Consider the following 22,202-nt stretch of genomic DNA (forward strand, 5'->3'; position numbering starts at 1 on the left):
ATCTTAAGTTATACATAATCTTCATAAAAGATATTTACATATCTAAGACAACAACCACCTAAATACAAATAAGAAATGTATCAAAATTTTGATATATTTAGAATAAAAAATATTATAGTTGAATTCAGAGATGTAATCCAATTTACCCAAATGATAACTAAATCAACTGTGAAAACAACAAAATCGATTAGATATAATATATATAAAATCATATGTATAATTAAAGTAATATAATATTATTAATATAAATGATGCATACAAATTATAAATTAATTTAAAATTAAAATTAAATAGCAATCAATTATTATAGTATATTTATTATAAAAATATTTATATATGTGCATGAGCACGGAAAAAATTAAAACTATATTTTTATATAAATGTTTTCAAGAAATTATTATTTTATCAAATTGTGATATATCTTACGTTGACATAACTCAAAACTGCTTTAAAAAAAGACATAACTCAAAACTGATAATTATCATATTTAAAATCTATCAAATATCAATTTTAGGAAATTTCGAGGATATCCCTTATATACTAAAGCACAAGTCATTCTACCAATCAAAATTTGACATGTCATTTATATTTACCAAATTTAAGCTAAATTAGTTAAAAAAATAATAGTTTAGAAAATGAAAAAAGCAACCGTATACAGTTTCTCGAAACCAACTACACTGACACTACCCATGATCTTCACTTTATCAAGGTTCCTTTATTTTTCATACTCCTATAAATATTCAATGAGCAAACAGCAGAGCAACTGAACAACTCCCATTCGATTAAAACAAAATATGAGAGCCATATGCTACTTCTTTAGGAGCAGAAGAAGACGAGATCAAAACATAACATTTCCTGCATTTCAATGTATTCTGTGGTTTGAGTTGGTCGGATCTTGGGAATGGTTTTCGAGACCCATGATGTGGAGTACCATTGCTGGCTTCTCCAAGACTGGTACTGCTACCTTTCATGATCCATGGTTTAACAAGGTTTTCCTATTATATTCTCAGATTCTCTCTTGCCATAATCATAATGCTTGAACTCATAATCACAATGCTCAAGGTTTAAATTTAGGGAAGTGTTTTATAACACTATGAATTTTGCAACTCTTGAATTTTTCTTTTTTCATTTTACTGTCTATGTGGAGTTTCTATTTGCACGGACACATGTTTTTCTTTGAACAGCTAAAGATTGAATTTCTTTAGTAGCAAAATACTAGGTATTTGTTATCTCATATAGTACTTCTCTTTGTTTTGTTAGTGTTCTTCACTATAATGTGTGACTATCCAGTTATACGTATAATTTTTACCATGTTTTCAAAATAACATGTCAATAAAAATATTTGCTCTGTTTCCATAGTTTAGTTATGTCTGTTGTGAGCTTATCATTTATGTCATATAGATTTTAAAAGATATAGTAGCATACATTAAGCGATAAAGATTAGCTACTATCTGTGACATGCTGTTTTATTGTTTCATTAGATTTAGAATATTAGTTTTGTTTGTAAATGGAGATACTTAATGAATTACTAAATGCAGTAAGCCAAAGAAACCTAAATTGCAAGTCAAAGATTAGAAAAGTTATTGAAAGCAAAAAATCTTTAAGAAGTTAAACAGGAAAGCTTCAAAATAATATTTATATCAAGCAAGCTAATCAAGACTAATGTAAAAGTCTCTAAACAAATCTAACTTCATTTTATATAGTATGTTTGTGGTTAATAATGATAAGTGTATTTATAATTATATATATACATGCATATAAATCAGCGTTAAATAATACATATAATTTTAGCTAAAATTTAATTTAATTATTATTTATAGTTATTTAGTAAATTAGTCCTAATTAAATTTTCTTTTATTTGTGAACAAAAATATTCCCATACATAGCATGGGCACAATACTAGTATGTAGTATATTTTAATGAAGCCAATAAAAACTAGAGTATAACTGTTTTTTTTTTCTCTTTTTGCTAATCTATTTTTTATAATATTTTTCACCACCCGAATCTTACTTAGATCGGATTATAAAAAAATTAACCCAGAATTTAAATGCCCTCGCCTGATCTTTGTTGGATCGTTCATAACAATAACATATATGGTTTGGTCGGAGCTTCAAACAATTATTAAATTGGACAAAAGAAAGAAAAACTAGCGTAATTTCCCTATATAAGTTGACAGACATTCTTTTTTGGGAAAGGCAAATAATAACATAAATATAGAAAAGCCTATGATTACTCATCCTGACATTACAAAGACAAAGGGGAGTGACTGATTTTTCCGTTACTACCCGCAAACGTAGCTTTTGAAGTTGGTAGCGGTTGTCGACGGTTGTCAGCAGTTTGCAACAATCACTCAAATCGCTCTAAACCGCTTCGAATCTCATAAATTCAAAAGTTAGTTCCAGCTAGCGTTTGCGGTTGCGGGAGGGTAAAATTTTTTCTTTTTTTTAAACAATATATATATAAAAGTAAAAATATTTAATAAAAATTTTAAAATTGAAATTATGAAAGTATTAAAATATATCTATTAAATTTTAATTAATATTATAAAATTTTATAATAAAAACAATTTCAATAAATTTTCAAAAATTAAAATTATAACTTTTTAAATGTAAATTTTATATTTATTATAATTTTATGATTTTTGATATTTTTATAATTATATTAAATGTAAATATTGTTAATTTATTATTTGACTGTTACTGTATTTGGTAGTTAACCAATCATAAGTCATCCACAAACACACCAACTTTTAACCGCAGTACTAGTCGTACAAATTTTTTAAAACCGTTAGAAACTGCAACCGCCCGCATCCACAAATTTCCGCAACCTCTGCGTTTGAACCAGTCAAACCCAAAGTGTCTTGTCTAATGTAAAGCGAACGACTTATTGTTTGTTTGTATTTTTTTTGGTATCAAACACAAGCACTTACAGTTTCAATAAGTTTAATCCCTCTGTTTATGAGATTATTTATCTGGTAATGGTCAACGTGAAAATAAAATTAAGAAATCACTATTGTCAATATGAATTATTCTTAAAAAGTTTGTCATAAGCTACTAGCATTTCTTAAAAAAATCTTTTTTTAATGTATAATGGAAAAAACATTATGGATTAACGTTAACAGCATGATTCGAAAATAACTATTGCCATTTGTTACACCAAAAAAAAAAAAAAAAAAAAAAAAAACTATTGCCATTTGCCAATAAGAATCCTTTTTTTTTAGTTTTAACAAGTTAGGGTCTGACTGTTTTTTCCGATACCACCCGCAAACGCAGCTTTTGCGGTTGTTAGCGGTTGATAGCGTTTCGAAACAATCATACAAACCGCTAAAATCGCTTCAAACCGCTCCGAACCTCTTATTGCGGTTGCGGACGGTTGAGGGAGGATAATTTTTTCTTGTTTTCAAAAACCATATAAATGCAAAAATAAAATATTCAATAAAAAATTAAATTGAAATTATAAAATACTAAAATATATCTATTATATTTTAATTAATATTATAAAATTTTAAAATAATTTTTTTAATATAATATTAAAAATTTAAAACTATAACTTTCTAAATATAATTTTCATATTTATTCTAATATTATGATTTTTAATATTTTTTATAATTATAAAAAATGTAAATTGTTAATTTATTATTTAACCGCTGTTGTATTTGGTAGTTAATCAGTCATAAGTATCCCTCAAACGCACCAATTTATAACCGCATAATCAGTCGTACAAATATCTTAAAACCGCTAGAAACCGCAACCACCCGCATCGATAAACTTCGGCAACCGCAACTGTAACCGCAACCGCTACGTTTGAACCAGTCAAGTCCTTAGTTATAGATACTAATATCTAATGGAATGAACACTATATGGATAAACGTTAGTAGCATGAACACTTCTATATCACTTTTTTTTTTTGTGGCTTAACTATATCACTTTTTCTCCCTATATGATATATGCATAGAACATAAGTCTATATTGATCCATACCAGTTCATGTATTATCCCATTTTTTTACTCAGTAATTAATGTTACGTATGCTTTCTATTTTTGAATTTTTTTTGGTGTTGTTCTACATTTTATAATACAATTAAAAACTCATGTTTCGAATGTTAGTCTTCCCAGTTCCAAATGGTCCTTAGTTATTTCTTAAGCTGGTGCCTCTTCGCCTGTCTAATAAATGCATATAATTAATCAAATAAACCGCGATGCATAGAAATTTCATATTATTGTAATGTTATTTTAACTATCTTAGTTTATTTAAATCCGAACTACGAAAATTTAAGGAAATTGAACGGAAGTTTCGCTTGATTTTATTTTTCTTTTCCATTTGAAGCTTAAATCATAAGTAGGAGATCGTTTTTAATTTTTAGAAAGAAAAAAAGAGATCGTTTTTTAATTAAAATCATATTTACAACAAATGTGTGGTTCACACGTGGATTTTCTTGTCTATCTAAACCAGAACTATCAAAATTATAGGAAATAAATGTAAGTTTCGCTTGATTTTCTTTAATTTTTCCTTTCCAAGCTTATACCATAAGTAAGATATGGTAAATGAATTTCCTCCTGATAGGCATATCCTCTCTATATAAAGAAACCTTGCATTGCTTCACAAATACAACAACATACACATATACTGATACACACATACACAAGACACATACATACATAGAAACTAATACATCTACATAAGAAGGCTTAAGATGAGTTCCAAAGGAGAAGACTCTAGTTCTATGGCTGATCGGATGGTGAAGAAAGACACAGCTAGTGTGATTCCCGTTGAGAGAAAGCTGGTAAAGACTATGGCCGTGAAAACCATTATCTCTGCCTTCACCCGCTCTGGTAGCACCCGGGGTTCCGAGCCTACCGGCGGCAACGGTAACGGAGGGCGCGTGCACCCTACTCGTCGCTGATCCGTCCTTTTCTTGGGGTTGAAGATATTTGCGCCACCGTTGTGAACTCTTCTGTCTTTTTTTTTGTGTGCTTTTATATGCATAAGTTGGTGTTCTTGTCGTCTAAATTTGATGTAGTAATTAATGCGTCTCTTTGTTTCTCTTAAGTTTGAATGTTTGTATTGTTCTTGTTCCGGCCGGTAGAGGGTGAGATGATTATGATGATATCATCGTCTTGTAGAAAACATGTTGTATGGGTTATGTAATTATGTTTATGATAAGGTGGTGTTCTTTTCGTCTATGTGTAATCTAATAATGCGTCTCTTTGTATCTGAATGTTTGTATTGTTCATGTTCCGGCAGGTAAGTTAGGGTGACGACGATTACGATATCATCTTTTGTAAAGAAACCCATGTTGTATGGATTATGTTTATGCTACTACTATCTAGTCAGTACTCTTTTTGTTTGTTATAACTATGTTAACAGTTTCTAATCATCTATCTGATTACATATGCCACTGTGCTGTCTAATTAACCTATTTAGTTTCAGCATGGAATCTAAATTGGAGCAATATTTAATGCATTTTGACCAGACTTGTTTCTTTGTGTTTATGGAAAGCGTGTGGACTTTTGTTGTATTTTTCTTAAAAACGAATTATAGTTTTTCTTTTCAAGTTCATTCGTCCAAATTTTGAGTGTATTTAAATCATAATATTATTTTTATTGACCTAAACTTTAAGAAATGTTAGTGATTAATATATACAACGTAGCAACGATTAAAAAATATTTTCCAATTCAGTTCAATTTCCGTCAAACAGTAGTATATGCTCATGTACAAATTTGTGTTTTGTTCATTCATATTGATGAATTTTGAATGATCATTGTTACTAGTATTAAATTTTACTTTTTTTATCTCGTATCTGGAAACTAAAAGCGAGTAGTGTTATGCAAATGGAGTTACTTTCATAGTTTTAATTTTTTCGCATATAAAACATACTCTCTCCGTATCATTTTAAATGATGTTTAAAGATTTTAATTTTGTTTCATAGTAAATGACGTTCTCACTAATCTAAATAAAATTTAATGTTATTTAAAAGTTGTAACCAGTTACAAAATACTATATTTTTTTATTGGTTAAACTATTTTTATTTAATACTACTTTTATGTAACCACGATAAACTACATAAAATTTTGTATTCAATTTTTCTAAAAAACCTTTAAAACCACTTAAAATGATGTAGAAAGAGTAGTAAAATAACGTTGACGAATAGTACTATCGACTATTCGCTAATTTTAATCCTACGATAGGCTAATAGTGCCAATAATCCAACATATTACTAATCCAGCTCACGTTTCCTTAAAGTTGTGAGATCGAGTTTTCTATTTTAACTTCTGGCACGATTAGTACTATCGACTATTCGCTAATTTTAATCGGTTAGTTATTCTTATATAGCCTATACCATAGGTACACTTGTTTCTAATCGAATTGTACGTACATAGTAATTTGAGCTCCTGTTTCACGTGACAAAAGATGATAACTAGTACTAGTAAACAGCTCTTTCAGATTAATAATTAAACTTATGATTAAGGGTCGAAAAGCGAAAGTAGAAAGAAAGAAAGAAAAAACTTGAAATAGGGACCAATCCAATCCATATGTCATAATTAACTCGAGAAAAAAAAAATTTCTTTAAGCACTAATAATTAGTATCACTTGATTAAATAACTAATTGCACGTAAGTGGTTCTTTATGAAGCTTAATATACAAGGCTAGAGCCACGTGGGAAATATCAAAATTAAAAAAAAGACAGAAATGTTATTTTAATTAAATGCTAGCTTCTCGAATAAGTATCATCAACTGACAAATTGAAGCTAATCTAGGAACTTATGGTTCTCCATAAGACCACAAGACAAAATCACACAAACAGAGTGAAGACGCAGCTCAGTGGTGAAACATGCGGATGCAGTAGAGGATGGAGAGTGGCGGCCGCTGCGGTTGGGGCCGAAACAAGGGAGTGTTACCAAAAGAGAGGAAGTTAGTGAAGACGATGATCCTGGAAGCTGTGTTTCCATCTCGGCCTCGTTTAAAGCCCAAGCAGATAGTTGAACCGATGAAGAGTAAGCGTGTGTGGACCACGCTCCGGACTCCGGTAGCCTTCAGTTCTGATATTTCTCTTTCTTGTGGAGCGTTAATTTATAGTACGATGACATGTGTGCTCTTTAAAAATAAACAATGTTTATGACTTTATGTTGTTTATATTGTAGATATTCCTCGTGCTTTTTTGTATGCCCTGTGAACTGTGATCTGCTACAAATAGTGCTTCATGCTATTTCATACTCCTTCCATTTCCCGTTTCCGAAAGAGCATATAATAAATATTTATAACTAAATCTGTTGTTTATTTTACTATATATTTTTAATAATTATCAATTAATAATTTTTAATATTTTAAAATAGACAAAATACTTTAATAATATAAAAATCTATTTATGAAATAAAAAATCTTACATTCGAAAATAGATAGAGTATATGTTGTTTTCATTGTAAACATAGATAAAAGAGACAGAAAACGCTAACTAAAAAAACTACAAAACCAATGAATGCTTATGTGTAAAAGACATGACCATTATGGGTTAATCGGGTTAAAAATAACTAACATTGTAAGTAATGGTAATTTCTAAAACACTATATGTCATCATGGTAGTAAAGTTCTTAGAAATTTAGTCTTTTCCCACGACGTAAAAAGTTTATATGTTTACATGGTGCCAAGTGAGAACACTTTAAACTATATATTATTAAAACCCAGATTATTATATGCGTAATTAAGTTTCTTGACGAGTATCGATCCTAAACTTATAGCTCTATATGCACTCTAACCTTAGAAATGATTATTTTAAAAGATAAAAACGAAATAAAAGCAGTCAAATTAAATTTTAAGTATTTAGTTTCTACAAGTATAGTCGACATTATGTCTAAAATCAACGAAGAAAATGAGAGATCAAATAATTCAAGACAAAGTAATTATTGGTCGTTTAATTACACTAATAGAATAAAACTTGCCATGAAGATAGAAAACTAATATTATGTTCGTACAGATTTTCAAGACTATTATGTACTGTTGATAATAAATTAGTAGTATCTTTTGTTTGCCATTTGCTGTTTGCAGCCACAATCCAACATTAAAGAAATACAATAAGTCCGAAGGTGACAAATGAATGCTATTGTCTAATTAATTTAAATAACTAGGATAAATCACTTGGAAATAACTTCATGTTCATGTATGTTGTATCATCTTAATTGTAAATCACTTAACATTGTCTTGGCAAAGAAGTTCCACTGCACCGTGACCCTTTTGCCAGTTCATTTATTTATTTTCGAAGTCTAGTTAACACACAGTTTAATATTCCAACTGATTAATGTATACTCGCGATATAAATTTATACTTATACACGGAAACAAGCTTGGGTTCGTCCATTTTATTACTATTATCATCATTTATTAGATGGAAAACAAACTTATAATTTATTGGATATAATAATGTCCACGTCTGATTAGGACTCGACAGCTGGTCCACGGTATTGTGAATAGATTTTTCTAAAATATTTATTATTATTAATAATTTCTGTTTGAAAATCATGCTAATTCACAGCCGATATTATTCATCATGGTTGTATTTGAATCTAACTCTAAAAACTATAATTGTGTTTGTTCTGTAATCAAATCTCCGTTACGTTTCTTTCATTTTTCCTCGCAAGTATCTGACAACAAAATCTTTAGGTCTCATAAATGTAAAATTTTAGAAAATATAATGGGTCCTTGGCTGATCTTTGGACAGTTCCTAACGACCAAGTATATCTGTTGTGATCTGAACTAGTCTGAACATGCAGAAAATATAATAATAGACAGAAAGTACAAAACACAGAAATAGGAAAAAGAAAAGAAACGAATTTACAAGAGAGAGAGAGAGAGAGAGAGAGAGGATATGATGGCTTCAGTTATCCCTAGACGATTACATGGAAAAGGAGATTCTCTAGATCCAAAGCAGATCTACAAATGTAATCATGTTTCTACATAATTATTTTCAACATGGTCATATCTATTGATTCTCTTTGTAACAAGATATTTTGGACATTAATAGTAATAAAGCAGAAACATTAGGATGATCATATATAAGAAAATTATATTTTATATTATAAGGTTTTAAAATATATTATGTTTGACAACATTATTATTTAAAATTATCGATTAATATAATTGCAAGCATCAGTGATTATTGAAATTTGGTGAACATTCATATTGGACTCTAATATTAAGCTTATATCCATTTTACATGAGAAAGTTCTTGATGGAACTAGTTACATCCAATATTGCCAGGAATAACCCTGTATGCGCGTGTGCGTAGAAGGAAGAGGAGTGAAGTTAAAAACACATGTTCAATTGCTTTTAAACGATTTTTTTTCTATTATGTATAATAGAAAGAAGACAATCTTATATTCAATTTAGTATGTCCACATTTTGGTAAAAACCATAGATCTCCAAGTTCGCTTTGTTTCGACGTTCTAATATGAAGTTGAATAAGGGTCCAATTATATAGGTCGGAGGTGACCCAAAAAAAAACTATACTATACAATATATGGTATAGTTTAAATAAAAAAGTCAGATCTTCAATACATGTGTTCAGACAAGTTCCAGCCAGTAGCGAATCCAAAAATTTTTTTTGAGGGGTCAAAATATAGTTAATGGGTCAGGAGAAAGATTCATACCCAAATTTTGTGAGTTCAATGAATTCCTTTTTAACCAAGTACGCCACTCTCGATTATTAAGCATGATTGCCGTTTCAGACTATACTATATGTTGTATATTATAGTATCGTATAGTTTGACACAAGTTCTACACTGATTGCAAAGGAAAAAAATGATATAACCAGTGAACTTAAAATGCTCAAAATTTCTGGATTCTCTTTTGTAGGAAACCGATATACATTTAACCAAGGGTAGGAAAACTTGTGACAAACTGTACTATACTCTACTATACAACAATACTCCACATGTACGCATTTGTGTAGCTCGTATATTAAGCATGATGGCCATTTCAAACTATACTATATGTTGTATAATATAGTATCGTACAGTTTGACATAAGTCCTACACTAATTGCAAAAGAAAAACATGATACAACTAGTGAACTTAAAGTGCTCGAAATTTATTGATCCTCCTCTAAAGGATACATATATACAATTAATATGCATATTAATCTGTGTTGAACCATTAGTTGGGTATAGAATACCTTCTACTAGCAGGAAAAGACACAAACGCAATCTAGTGTCTTCATCTTTGTATTTGTTTTTTTGGCTCAACCTGCATAGGATCCACTCTGGGGTTATCGTCTCCCCACTGCCAAATAATGATTTCCAAACAACTCCATCACCACCTAATTGTTTTTCCTTTGATTTGCCTTTTCCTTTTCCCATCTGCTGCCCACCCACCGACGGCGTTGGCGGTGTCACACAATTGAGACATGTAACTAAGGCAAAGTCCCCAGTACCATAACAAATTGACTTTCCTACAAACAACCACCACAGCTCATACAACTTCCTAATCACCAACTGCCGTGACAACAACTGGTGTGCAAACATTACTGAAAATGTATGAGCCCCCATAAGCATTAGTTGTCTAAACTGAGATTCCGCCAAAATCTCCTGCTGAGAATCTGAAAGTGCTGCTTTTACAGCCTCAATCCACCGCAAATTGAAATAGTTGTTAATTCTTTTCCGGTCCGTGGGATCATACCCTGTCTGAAACAAGCGTTCTGGCAAATCTAACTCTTCCATCCTGTCAGGAGAAATAAACTGGATATAAGGGCCTAAATCAACAAACCCACATAAGACTGAAAGAAATAGATAGTGTTGAACAGAAGTAGTCCAATTTGCAATATGGAAAAGTGTTCTTTGTTTATGTTATACTATACTACATAAATATAAGTATAGTCAGTAAGGGACATATCATAATATAGTGATGGTTAGGTTATAGAATGTAGTCGATTATTTACAATACAAAGTACACACAGGTAGACCAACATGCACGACAATATACTTCATTTACACAGCAAAAGGGACAAATTGTATGTAATTGCAGACACGAGTTGGACAAAGCAGAGAGTCAAATATACTTTATAACATTCACCTATACTACTTATGATTATCAAATATTCTAGTAATGCCCAGGCTGTAATTTTCCCTTGAACACTCACATTCGGGAAACAGAAAGAGAAGGTTTTTTTCAGAGAAGCAAATAATCAACTTTGATACTTTAGAATGCCAACAGCCCAGACATGTATATTGGAACGGTGAAACAATTTCGATAGTACCTTACAACGCTTCGGTCGATGACCCCGTTCACGCAGATCTGCAATTTATTCTAGAGGTATGTATCAATTTCAAAAAAACCAGAGCAAGCTTTTGGCGAAAAAGATATTATGGTGGTTTAAACTCTTAAATCGAACTTACCTCCCTTGATGCCTTTGCTTTCCCGTCTGAAATCGGCCTACGTACGCCACTTACCACCGCCTTTTGTATCCGAAATCCCACCGCAATTCCACCAAAACTCTCTCTCCAAATCTTTCTTCTTTGTTGCTTTGTTAGGGTTATAAAGTGAATGAAAACTGTTCAGTTTCCTGGATAAAGAAAAATAGAAGAAACGGTAGGCATATGCTTGCTCACGCGCGGGGCATTGTTGTCATTATACATAAATATGGCTCAATATATCGTAGCCTAACATATAATATGGTTAGAATCTATGTTTCGTATTTTGCTATTGTTATGCATTCAAATTTCCCATGATTATTTACTACATTGCTATAATATATATTATATAATACTAAAACATCACTTACAATTATATGATTAGTTAGAACATAATAATAAAAAGAAGACAGCTTTTATCAAAAAAAAAAAGAATAAGACAAAAATACAAATAAAATAGTTTATTTTTGTCATCGTCTTAGATGTATTTGAAATATAAATATTAGTGATGAGCCTAACTCACATCCAAAAGCCAGCTCAGGAGTGGATTATCCATACACATATATATTGCCCAAAGATCATGTTATTACACGATGTGAAACATCTAATAGCCCCTCTCATGATGTGGGTGGAAAACGGTCCAATGGAAACAGTCCAAGCCCAACATCTCGGACATACCACAACAAGATGGATCATTTTTACAGTCTACATAGGTAAAAAACTGTTTATATGGGAAATCATCTGTTGGGCTTAACCATAGACTCTGATATCATATTGGTGATGGACATAACTCACACCCAAAAACTACCTAAAAAGTGGAAAATTAACCATACACATATATACTGCCCAATGATTTATTACAGGATGTAGAACATCTAATAATTAAAGCTCTTTTTTGAAACAGAGATAACAATACTAAAACACTACTTATTATTAAATGATGAGATATATACAGTATATTGATATAATGAAAGATAAATAAAGCTCCTTTCACATTATATTTATATACATATATATATTTAGTTATTTATGTACTTATGTATTTTATAGAAAGTATTGAATAAAAAATACTCCCGATGACATATATGTGGACTGTTGTCTTCCCAGTTTCTTGTAACAGCGGCAGACCGGTACTTAGTTCCCAAGTTGCCGGCTCCTCATCTACCAAATATATACATACTACTACATTAATCAAATAATGCATGAATATTTTAAAATATAGTTTTAGTTTAGTGTTAATTTTAATTTATTTCTTAAGAGGTTTATATGTATCCACATATACTCCAGAACAAAATGCACGAAATTTAACGTAAATTTCGCTTGGGTTTTATTATTTAATTTGGAACTTAAATCAGAAGTAGAAGGTGTTAACGTAAATTTCCTCTTTACAGCAATGGATGGCTGACAAGACATGGAGCAACTTAGAGCAGAAGTTAACAGTACTCACTTGAAGGCATCTCCTCTTTTCTATATAAACCAACCACATTTCTGCATGGCTTCACCATTACAAAAGCAACAAACAAACACAAAACATACATATACACATAGATCTACATTGAAGATGAGTTCTAAAGGAGAAGGCTCTAGTTCTACGTCGGAGCGTAAGGTGAAGAAAGAAATAGCGAGTGTGATTCCCGTTAAGAGGAAGCTGGTAAAGACTATGGCCGTTGAAGCCATTGTCTCTGCCTTTTCTCCCTCCGCTATTAGCCGGCCTACTGGCGACGGCAACGGGAAAGGCAACGGAGGGCGCGTGTACCCCACTCGTCCTTGACCTGTCCTATTCTTGGGGTTGAAGATATTTTGCATCCGCCAGGATCTTTTGTGGGTTTGATATATAATATGCTGTTGTTCTCGTTGTGTAAGCTTTTGTTAGTTCTGCTTCTCTTGGTATTTTCTGGTAATGTTTCCATTGTTCAGTATCCTGTAGCTGTAGCGGTGACAACCGAAGATTGTGATGTCCTCTTTTGTAAAGAAATCAAGTTGTAATAATTTTGAGGAATTGTTTTTGAGGTGCCCTTCTGTTTTAACAATATTTACGAGACAATACCATTGAAGTATTTTTAAGCTATACTTTTAATTCAGTTTTATATTTTTTGAATTTCTTTTTATTTAAGCACGGAACTATTTAAATTTTTCTTTCTCTTTTAACTGTAACTAACGAAAGATTTTTTGAATTCCAAAGTCGAGATCTTAACAAAGCTTGGATTTTTTGTTGTTTCCTGAATTAAAGTTTGGAATTTGAATGTTCTCCATTGCAAGCGTTTCGTTTCCGCATGACTATAAGCAAGCTTACAAGCTATGTATCCTTTATATATTTGTAAGGTTTGTTTTTTTCTTCTTTTTCGTAAGGTTTGTTCTATAATTTATTTGTTTGTTCTGCTGCTTCTATTCTGAGTTACACTCCCGAGATCTGTTTTTGTCCTTTGGGAGGAGTGAGGTGGCTCGGAACTCAGAAGATCACGAGTCACGACTGCGGTGGTTAGGGGCAAGTGCAACCAACAAGTCCGGTTAACCAGGGTTTTACTTTCTGTTTTGTCCGGTTTAGTTTCATATGATTTGAAATGTGTGATATTAACCAATTTTTGGTTAGGATTCTATTAAATATGGAGAGATGGCCGATGGTCGAAGACAATTCTATGAAATAAAGTTGGTCATATAGTTTATAAATTCCATAAATGCTATGTATAAAGTTAAATAATATATAACTGTATTTAACTTTATTCTAAATTAATAATACGTGCAAAACTTAGGTTATTTAAGCGAATCTTATTTTCGATGTAACTGAATCTTTGTATTTAATATTTTATAAAATATGCTTCCTATATACGTAAAACCGTATAGTATGTTCAGATTATGTCTCACAAACTTTCTGTATAAGTTTTTTTCATAGATAACTAAAATAATGAAACTATTCTATAACTATATTTATATTTAATATATGTGTTCCTAAATTATTGGCTTAGAATATATATTTAAGTATATTTATTATTTACCGAGAAATATTTAGTCAACTAGCTCTGATTTGTTTAATTAATTAGTCACAAATTTTTCTGATGCTTGACGAGTTAAGAACATGAATTAGTTTATTTCAGTTTTAAAATATTAGAAACAAAATCTTTTTAAAAAATATTAAAAATAAAACAAAAACCAACGTAAAACGGGTTAGATAAACATATTTGTATTTTCATATAGTTATATTTATATACAATTTTAATTTTATTATAGAAATATCTATATTATGAAGATATGTTAGTTTGAATCAAAATATTTTAAGTCAACATAAGACTCATTGCATTTTCTTAAAATATTTTATTTTAAAATCATGATTTTCAATATATTAGAGTGAAAATCTTATATAATTATGGATATTTACTCTTTGTCTTGGAATTTTTTTTTATTAACTCAAATATTAAATAACAAAGTTTTCTAAAACTACTCAACGAAATAAATTACCATATACAACTTTAAGAGACCAACAATATTAATTAAGAATAACAGATTTAAGTATCATCTTTAAGGGTCTGACTGGTTCAAACGCAGCGGTTGCAGTTGTGATTATGGGAGTTTGCGGATGCGGGTGGTTACGGTTTCTAGCGGTTTTAAAATATTTGTACGACTGGTTCTGCGGTTAGAAATTGGTGCATTTACGGGATACTTATGACTGGTTAACTACCAAATGCAGCAGCGGTTAAATAATAAATTAACAATATTTACATTTAAAAATTATATTTAGAAAGTTATAGTTTTAAATTTTTAATATTATAGAAAATATTTTTATTTTAAAATTTTATAATATTAATTAAAATATAATAGATATATTTTAGTATATTTATAATTCCAATTTAAATTTTTTATTGAATATTTTTATTTTTGTATTTATATGGTTTTTGAAAAAAAAAAAATTATCCTCCCGCAACCGCAAACGCCAGCTGGAACCAGCTTTTGATTTTAAGAGGTTCGTAGCGGTTTGAAGCGATTTATAGTGGTTTGTATGATTGTTTCGAAACGCTGTTAACCGCTATCAACCGCAAAAGCTGCGTTTGCGGGTGGTAGCGCGGAAACCAGTCAGACCCTAAGTAGGTTTATATGTAAGTGGCATTTCAATTAAAAAAAAGACACTGACATCACCAACACTTGACATGATAATATTTAAATGTACCAGCAAAAAAATTTCATTAAATTACCAGCAAAATGTTTCAAGTTTGTAATCTATCTATACTATACTAATATATAAGGTCTTTTTTAGGTGATCTTATGTTTTGCAAGTATTTACAAGAGTGCCATTTTCTATTAATTACTAAATATATATTAATTTATTATTCACCCACATAAATATGCTTAAACCTATGAACAGGCCTTTATAATTTACATAGTTTTGACCCACTTATATTTCTAATGCTTTAAAAAACATTCAAGTATCAAACATTATTTTTTCAAGTATCAAACGTAAATAACGAAACCGAGGTTATTACATCTAAGTCACATAATCTTATGTCAAGCAAATAACTTATATATATGGTTCATTTCTACTTCGTATGTATGTAAATTACTGAGTATGTAGTAACGTACATGTATTACATTCTATGTGTATAGACCTCCCTAATTAAACTATTTACATTGAGCTTAAGATATTAAAATTTTATTGATATATTCAAAATGAATTTTAACAACCCCGCTTGTCGGTTTGCAAAAAAAACTTCCTATTTTTCTAAATAAAAAAACGAAAATCACACCGAATACTAAATGAATACCCAAATATAATAAAATACTAATTTATATATGTAATTTAATTTATAAATAAAAATATTCAAATCCCCAAATTACATGAACTAACTGATTTTTTCTAGGTTTTTAGGTTTAACTTAGGTTTTTGAGTGTTTATCAGATTTTTGGCCATAAACCTTAATTAACCCCAAACTATTTTTAATTTGTTTCACTTTGGGTTTTATGGATTATAAAAACCTGATTTGAACTCAATATTACCCGAACCGATCTGATCCGAAAATGTATGGTTCATAAACGGATCTGAAACACCCAACCTCTATAACTTGAAAATCAAATAATCCGAACCACACAAATCTAAAACTCGAATGACCATCATTATAAGATGTCAAAATAAATTAATCACAGTTATAGATGTCAAAACTCAAATATTAAAATTCAAACAAAAAAAATTAATAACATTTAAATTCAAAAGTTTAACCAAATAGTTATCCCGCGTTTTTAAAACGCGGATCAAAATCTAGTTAGTCTTATAACTCTCGTTTTCATTAAATAACGTATAACTATAATCATATTGATTGTTGATGATTTATAATTTCAACATGGCACGCGTGCTGTCGGGATAATCGGGATTCGTAAAAGTCTATGGTACAATAATTTCATTACGGTTTAACATGAATTAAACATTTTTTTAAAAAATACCTTTTCATTTACTTTTTTTTTTAACACTAAAGATCATTTTATATTAGCTTCAACACCATTGTTACAAACTAGGCCGGCGATTACAAGTAATCCCGGAATAATAGGCCGGCGGAGTAGACAAACATCCCCAAAATCATAAGCCCACAAGAGGGAGACAATATAAAAACTTAAAAATAACCGAAAGAAAGATACAATACAAGCTTACAACTAGAACATCATGAACAGATAAAACAGATCCAGAATGGAGATAGAACAAATTGCATGTGGACTTAGAATGAGAACCTTGGAGAGACGATGGAGATAAGCTTTGATCAAACCACCGATAGAGAAACCTCCTATAGTGAATGGCCCAAACAATTGATAGTCCAAAGCAACAAGAACCGGGAAAACAAAGGAAAAATTTATTTTCCTGTCTACAAACCGGATACGGCGGAGTCGAAGGGATGACGACTTGAAACACCTGTTTGAAGCTTGCGAAAGAAACAGATCTCGATCAGATCTTAAGGTTAATGACAAGGAGCGAATGCCTTCAACACCAGATTCTGACGCATGCACAGAGACATGAGACAGAAGACCGAACCAGTGAAGCAACCAAGATAACTCTAATCCAACATGCAAAGCAACAGAAGACAAAAGAGACTGGATCAGATCAAACAGGTAGGACAAGACCTAACCGGAGATGTCTAGAAGGAGCTTGAACTGTATGAGGAAGATCATCTGACCACTCGCAATCATTCCGGTACGGATCGAAACTAGATCTGGATCTAGAAAAATCTACCGCTGAGAAAGGAGTGAAATCAGAATATTTTTATCAAAAGAGAGAATCTAAACCCGACCCCGGCTCTATGAGAGCAGCTGGAGCCGGTGAACGGAAGGAGATGTCAGAGCTTTTTAGTGAGAGGTTGGAGGAAATTCTTAGAGAGAGATAAAGAAAAAGATATTATACTTTGTTGTACCTTTTCATTTATTCATCTTCCCTAAATAGAGGCATAATTACAACATCATACAAATCGTAAGTTCAGAAATGAAAAGTACTTAGAAACTTTTGTGAGCACAAATTGGATCACATTTAAAAATTATCAAACCACACAGACAAAAGAGTGCGGTGAGAGTGGCTGTTGTTGGCCGTAGTCATCGATAGAGTGGATATCCTTTTCTTAGTAAACCTCCTTATGAAGAATTAAAGACCAAGAAGACAAGCCCTGCTTTGCAACTGAATTTCCTTCACTAGAAAGCGGTTTCAAAACAGAGGTATAAAGACGCGCATTCCTTTCACGCCACAAGTAATATAGGCTTTACTCCTCTTGTAGTCACAACAGAAACTAGCCACACAACAACATCATCAAACATAAAGGAAGGTCTGAAATGATTTCGACTAAAGAAAGCGGACCAGACCTCCATTGAAAAATAAACAAAATCATGTAACAAAGTAAGCCTCGCTGTTAGGGTAAAACTCACTGTTAAGATGAAACTTCTACAGCAAGAGGATAAAAGAGTGCCAATATAGACGTGATCTTTTTGATTTTAAATCCAGAATCCACAGAGCAAAACGAAGAATGTTTTGTCTTCATTCCACTTGAAATGTATAAACTTACATAAAGAACCCATATTCAAAAATCATAAACCAGAGTTTAACCATCAAATTTAGTAAACCGAACGAGGCTTAAACCTAATACTGTAGATCTTTAGTTTCACGATCAATAGTAAAATACATTGATGCAGTCTATCAATTTTTAGATACATCTCCGTTAAACTCACACTCATACTAGTAACATTTAAGTAATACTAGTACATTTAAGCAATACTATTAAATTGCTTCCTGGGAGTGGCTGGACTAGCAAAACAAGCCACGAAGAGAGGTTTAAACACGGGACCCTGTATTGAAAAAGGGGAAAAAAAGAGCCAAGAAGAAAACAATATACTCCTAGCTAGCTAGGCTATATATAGCAAAAGCAACAAAGCAAATTATATATATGTATATATGAAAAAGGGTAGTCACACGTACACATATATTGCAAATTCCTAGGATAAAGAGAGATGATATTGCTTAGATTCACTGAACAACAGCGACTTCTCTGCTTATAGTTTTGTTCATGCACACTTATTTTCCACAAGCTGGTGTATCATTTCATCTATTGATTTATCCTTTTTGAGTTTTTTCTTAATTAAGTAGTACATATGTTGATAATATTTTTTTGTCAAAGTGAATAGTCAACAGTCAACATTCAACGTCAATATCTTTTCAAAATGTAGTTGTAAAGCTAGTACTGAATTCGTCTCCTGAAAGATAAACTGGATCCGGCAGTAGTACTAGCAAGGAATAAAACATTGAGGATTGATGTTAAATGCCAAAATGCTAAAATTAAAAGGAAAGCCTAGTCACGTTAACTTCTAATTTTCTCAGTATACTATTTTTTATTGTTTCTGGATCATAACCAATTCATAACGTTTGAAACAATTACCAAATAATCAATACATATATTTAACTTAATTAATTAGGGACCAAATGATATATACATATGTATTATATTAACCACCAATATTTAGTAGATCATAGACAAATATTTCATCTTGCTATACTTATGACTTGCTCTGCTTCGGACTTCAATTATTGTCGATCAAATTTCAAAAAGTGAACAAAAATATAAACTTATCTATCAACTTACTAATATTGCACCGATGGTTGAGTGAACCGTAGTACAAGTTCGTACCTTTTAACTAATATGTACATTTACAATTATTCACATTTTATATGAACGTAAGATGCCTCTTTCACTTATTTTTTTCCCTATAGAGACTTAAAAACATTAAGTAGAAGTTGTTGATAATAGAAAATTCATGTTTACAGCAATTGTGCTGCGGCCACGTGATGTAAAGTGTGAACATATAGCAACTTGATGACAGTTTTATTACTTTTTCCTCTTTTTTGAAAGATCGACTAGAGCAGTCCAATTCTCTATTTATTCGCCCGTAGGAAGATATCTTCTCTATACATACAAACAAACACACATAAATTCATATACACTCATACATCTATTTCTTATAGCTTTAAGAAGATCATGAGCTCCGAGGGACTAAAGCCGTTTAAGAAGAAAGAAGGGACTGTGATCCCCAAGAAGAGAGAGTTGGTGAAGACAAAAATCCTCAAAGCCATTCTCTCTTTCCTCCGTCGCTCTGACAGCAAAAAAAGTTCCGACGGAAAGCGCGTGTATCCCACTCGCCGATGACCTCCGCTCTTTTATCATGGAGTTACTATCATGATCTTTTATGGTTTCGTCTCCTCTGTTTGTTTCATTTGTTATAGTATATTTAAGTAGAAGGAAGCTTAATTAGCCTTGTTGAAGATTATCTGTTTCTTTTTATTCGAGGTGTGGTTTCTCAGTCTTCGAGAAAGGGAAATATTTCATGAATGATGAATTAATATGTTTAGTCCTCTTCTTGTGTAAACCCCATTCATATATGAATCATGAGGCGTTGTGATTAGTTATGGTACGATAGTCTTTAAAGCTTACTCTGTTTTTATGGTGTTGATAGATTGTTGTTATGATCTGATCATACGATGTTGTTTCGGATATAATATGCCAAAACGTGCTGTCTCGAAATTAATTAATAAATTTTGTAATAATGATTGTACAAAAAAAAAAGAAAGATAAAGAAAGAAAGTAGAGATGGATGCAAGAACGAATAAAATTTATTATCTAAGGATAAATCATAGATAAAAATAACTAAATAGACAAAAAATGATATTTTGAATTTCACGTGAAACTATCCCTGCTGTCTGGTGCTAATTATACATAAGAAATATTAAGTCCAAGACTTTTATTACATGTGGAACTTGGGATGCGTCGGTCGGCTTAATGTTTCTTATAATTTTGAGTGTATGGATGGATACTAATGCTATTTTGGATAGTGTACCAAAGTTAAATCAAGTTTCATTAAAAACAAAAATATATAAATCTAGGATTTTCCATCATTTTTTTTGTTTGAGAAAACTTCTCTAACTTGCCTATAACTTTCATTGGTGATAAATTTTTATACTATGTCAAGTTAAAAAATAAGATAGGAAATAAAAATCAACAAGTGTAATTAATAAAACCAAACAAAATTTTTAGTCAATAAAACTGATAATAAATAAAAATTAAGAGAGCCAACGTGTGTTTACCAATTGGGAGACAATGGGGCCTGTCAGAGTAGGAAGGTTGTCGTCACCAATGACGTCTCACAGTTTCGTCAGTGTTGGTCCAAACTTTCATGTATTCTTGTACTCCTTCTATAAATAGCCAAACTCTCGTTAGACTTTGTTCGGTAAATAATTTCTCAAAATCGAGGATATATCTTCATCAAATACTTCAAGGCATCTGATTATGTCAGGGACATTTTATCCATTAAATTTGATTTGATTTTTTATTTATATAGATTCGATATATCTATAAATTTATAAAACAAAAAAAATATTAATTAAAATATATATATTTAAAAAATAAAGAAACCACAAATACTAAAAATTTCAAGTAGGGTGGGCACTTTACCCGATACCCGAAGCCGCATCCGAATCCGATCCGAAAAACCCGAACCGAAATCCGAATCGAAGTAGCAAAATACCCGAACGGATATTAAGTTAGAGAGATTGGATATCTGAATCCGAACGGGTAATATCCGAACCCGAATGAATATTTGAAGATAACCAAACATATATATACTTACCTTTATATTTCTAGTTTACATCTTTCATTTTTTATTCAATATTTATATTGATGTTACACATACATTAAAATCATAAGTATATATATATAATTATGGAGAAAATGATTTGATATTCATTTAAAATGCATGTCAAACTTTTTGTTTCATGTATTAACAAAAAATACATTCAAAGTTTAAAAACAATACCCAAATTAATATCTATTTATTTTTGAAATATTATCTCCAAACATATTAATCATTCAATCTATAAAAATAAAAATTCAGTTAAGTGAAATCTATATTTTTAAATACAAGAAACTTAAAAAATGAAAAACATTATTTTTTTTCTTGTAAAATCTAAATATCCGAACCAGATTCAAAATAACCGAACCCAAACTAAAAATACCCGAACCCGACCCGAAATACAGAAATATCCGAACGGGTTCTCTATCCCTATACCGAAATACCAAAAAATCCGAAATACCCGACCCGAACCCAAACGGATATCCGAACACCCACCCCTAATTTCAAGGTCAGATATCTGTTCCGTTCAGTTCTCTTTTTTAACTCGAAATTCAATTTATTTATGATAAGATACAAAGTAAAATACACAAGCTAGTGGAACATAAATAAATCATCGGAGATAATAGCCTAAAAGAAGGAGACATGATATCAACCAAAACAACCGATAGATTTTAA

The 22,202-nt window shown here is 31.0% G+C and overlaps 1 long non-coding RNA gene across 1 annotated transcript; it reads right to left on the minus strand.

Moving 5' to 3' along the window:
* Positions 1-9,553: 9,553 nt before the first annotated feature.
* Positions 9,554-14,996, minus strand: LOC125576519. The gene is made up of 3 exons (XR_007314932.1): positions 11,382-14,996; positions 11,243-11,280; positions 9,554-10,707 (listed from the first exon to the last, which is right to left on the minus strand). It is a non-coding gene; the product is annotated as an uncharacterized LOC125576519 (long non-coding RNA).
* Between the last annotated feature and the right edge of the window lie 7,206 nt (positions 14,997-22,202).

This window comes from Brassica napus, chromosome A7 (assembly GCF_020379485.1).
Source record: "Brassica napus cultivar Da-Ae chromosome A7, Da-Ae, whole genome shotgun sequence".
NCBI lineage: Eukaryota > Viridiplantae > Streptophyta > Magnoliopsida > Brassicales > Brassicaceae > Brassica > Brassica napus.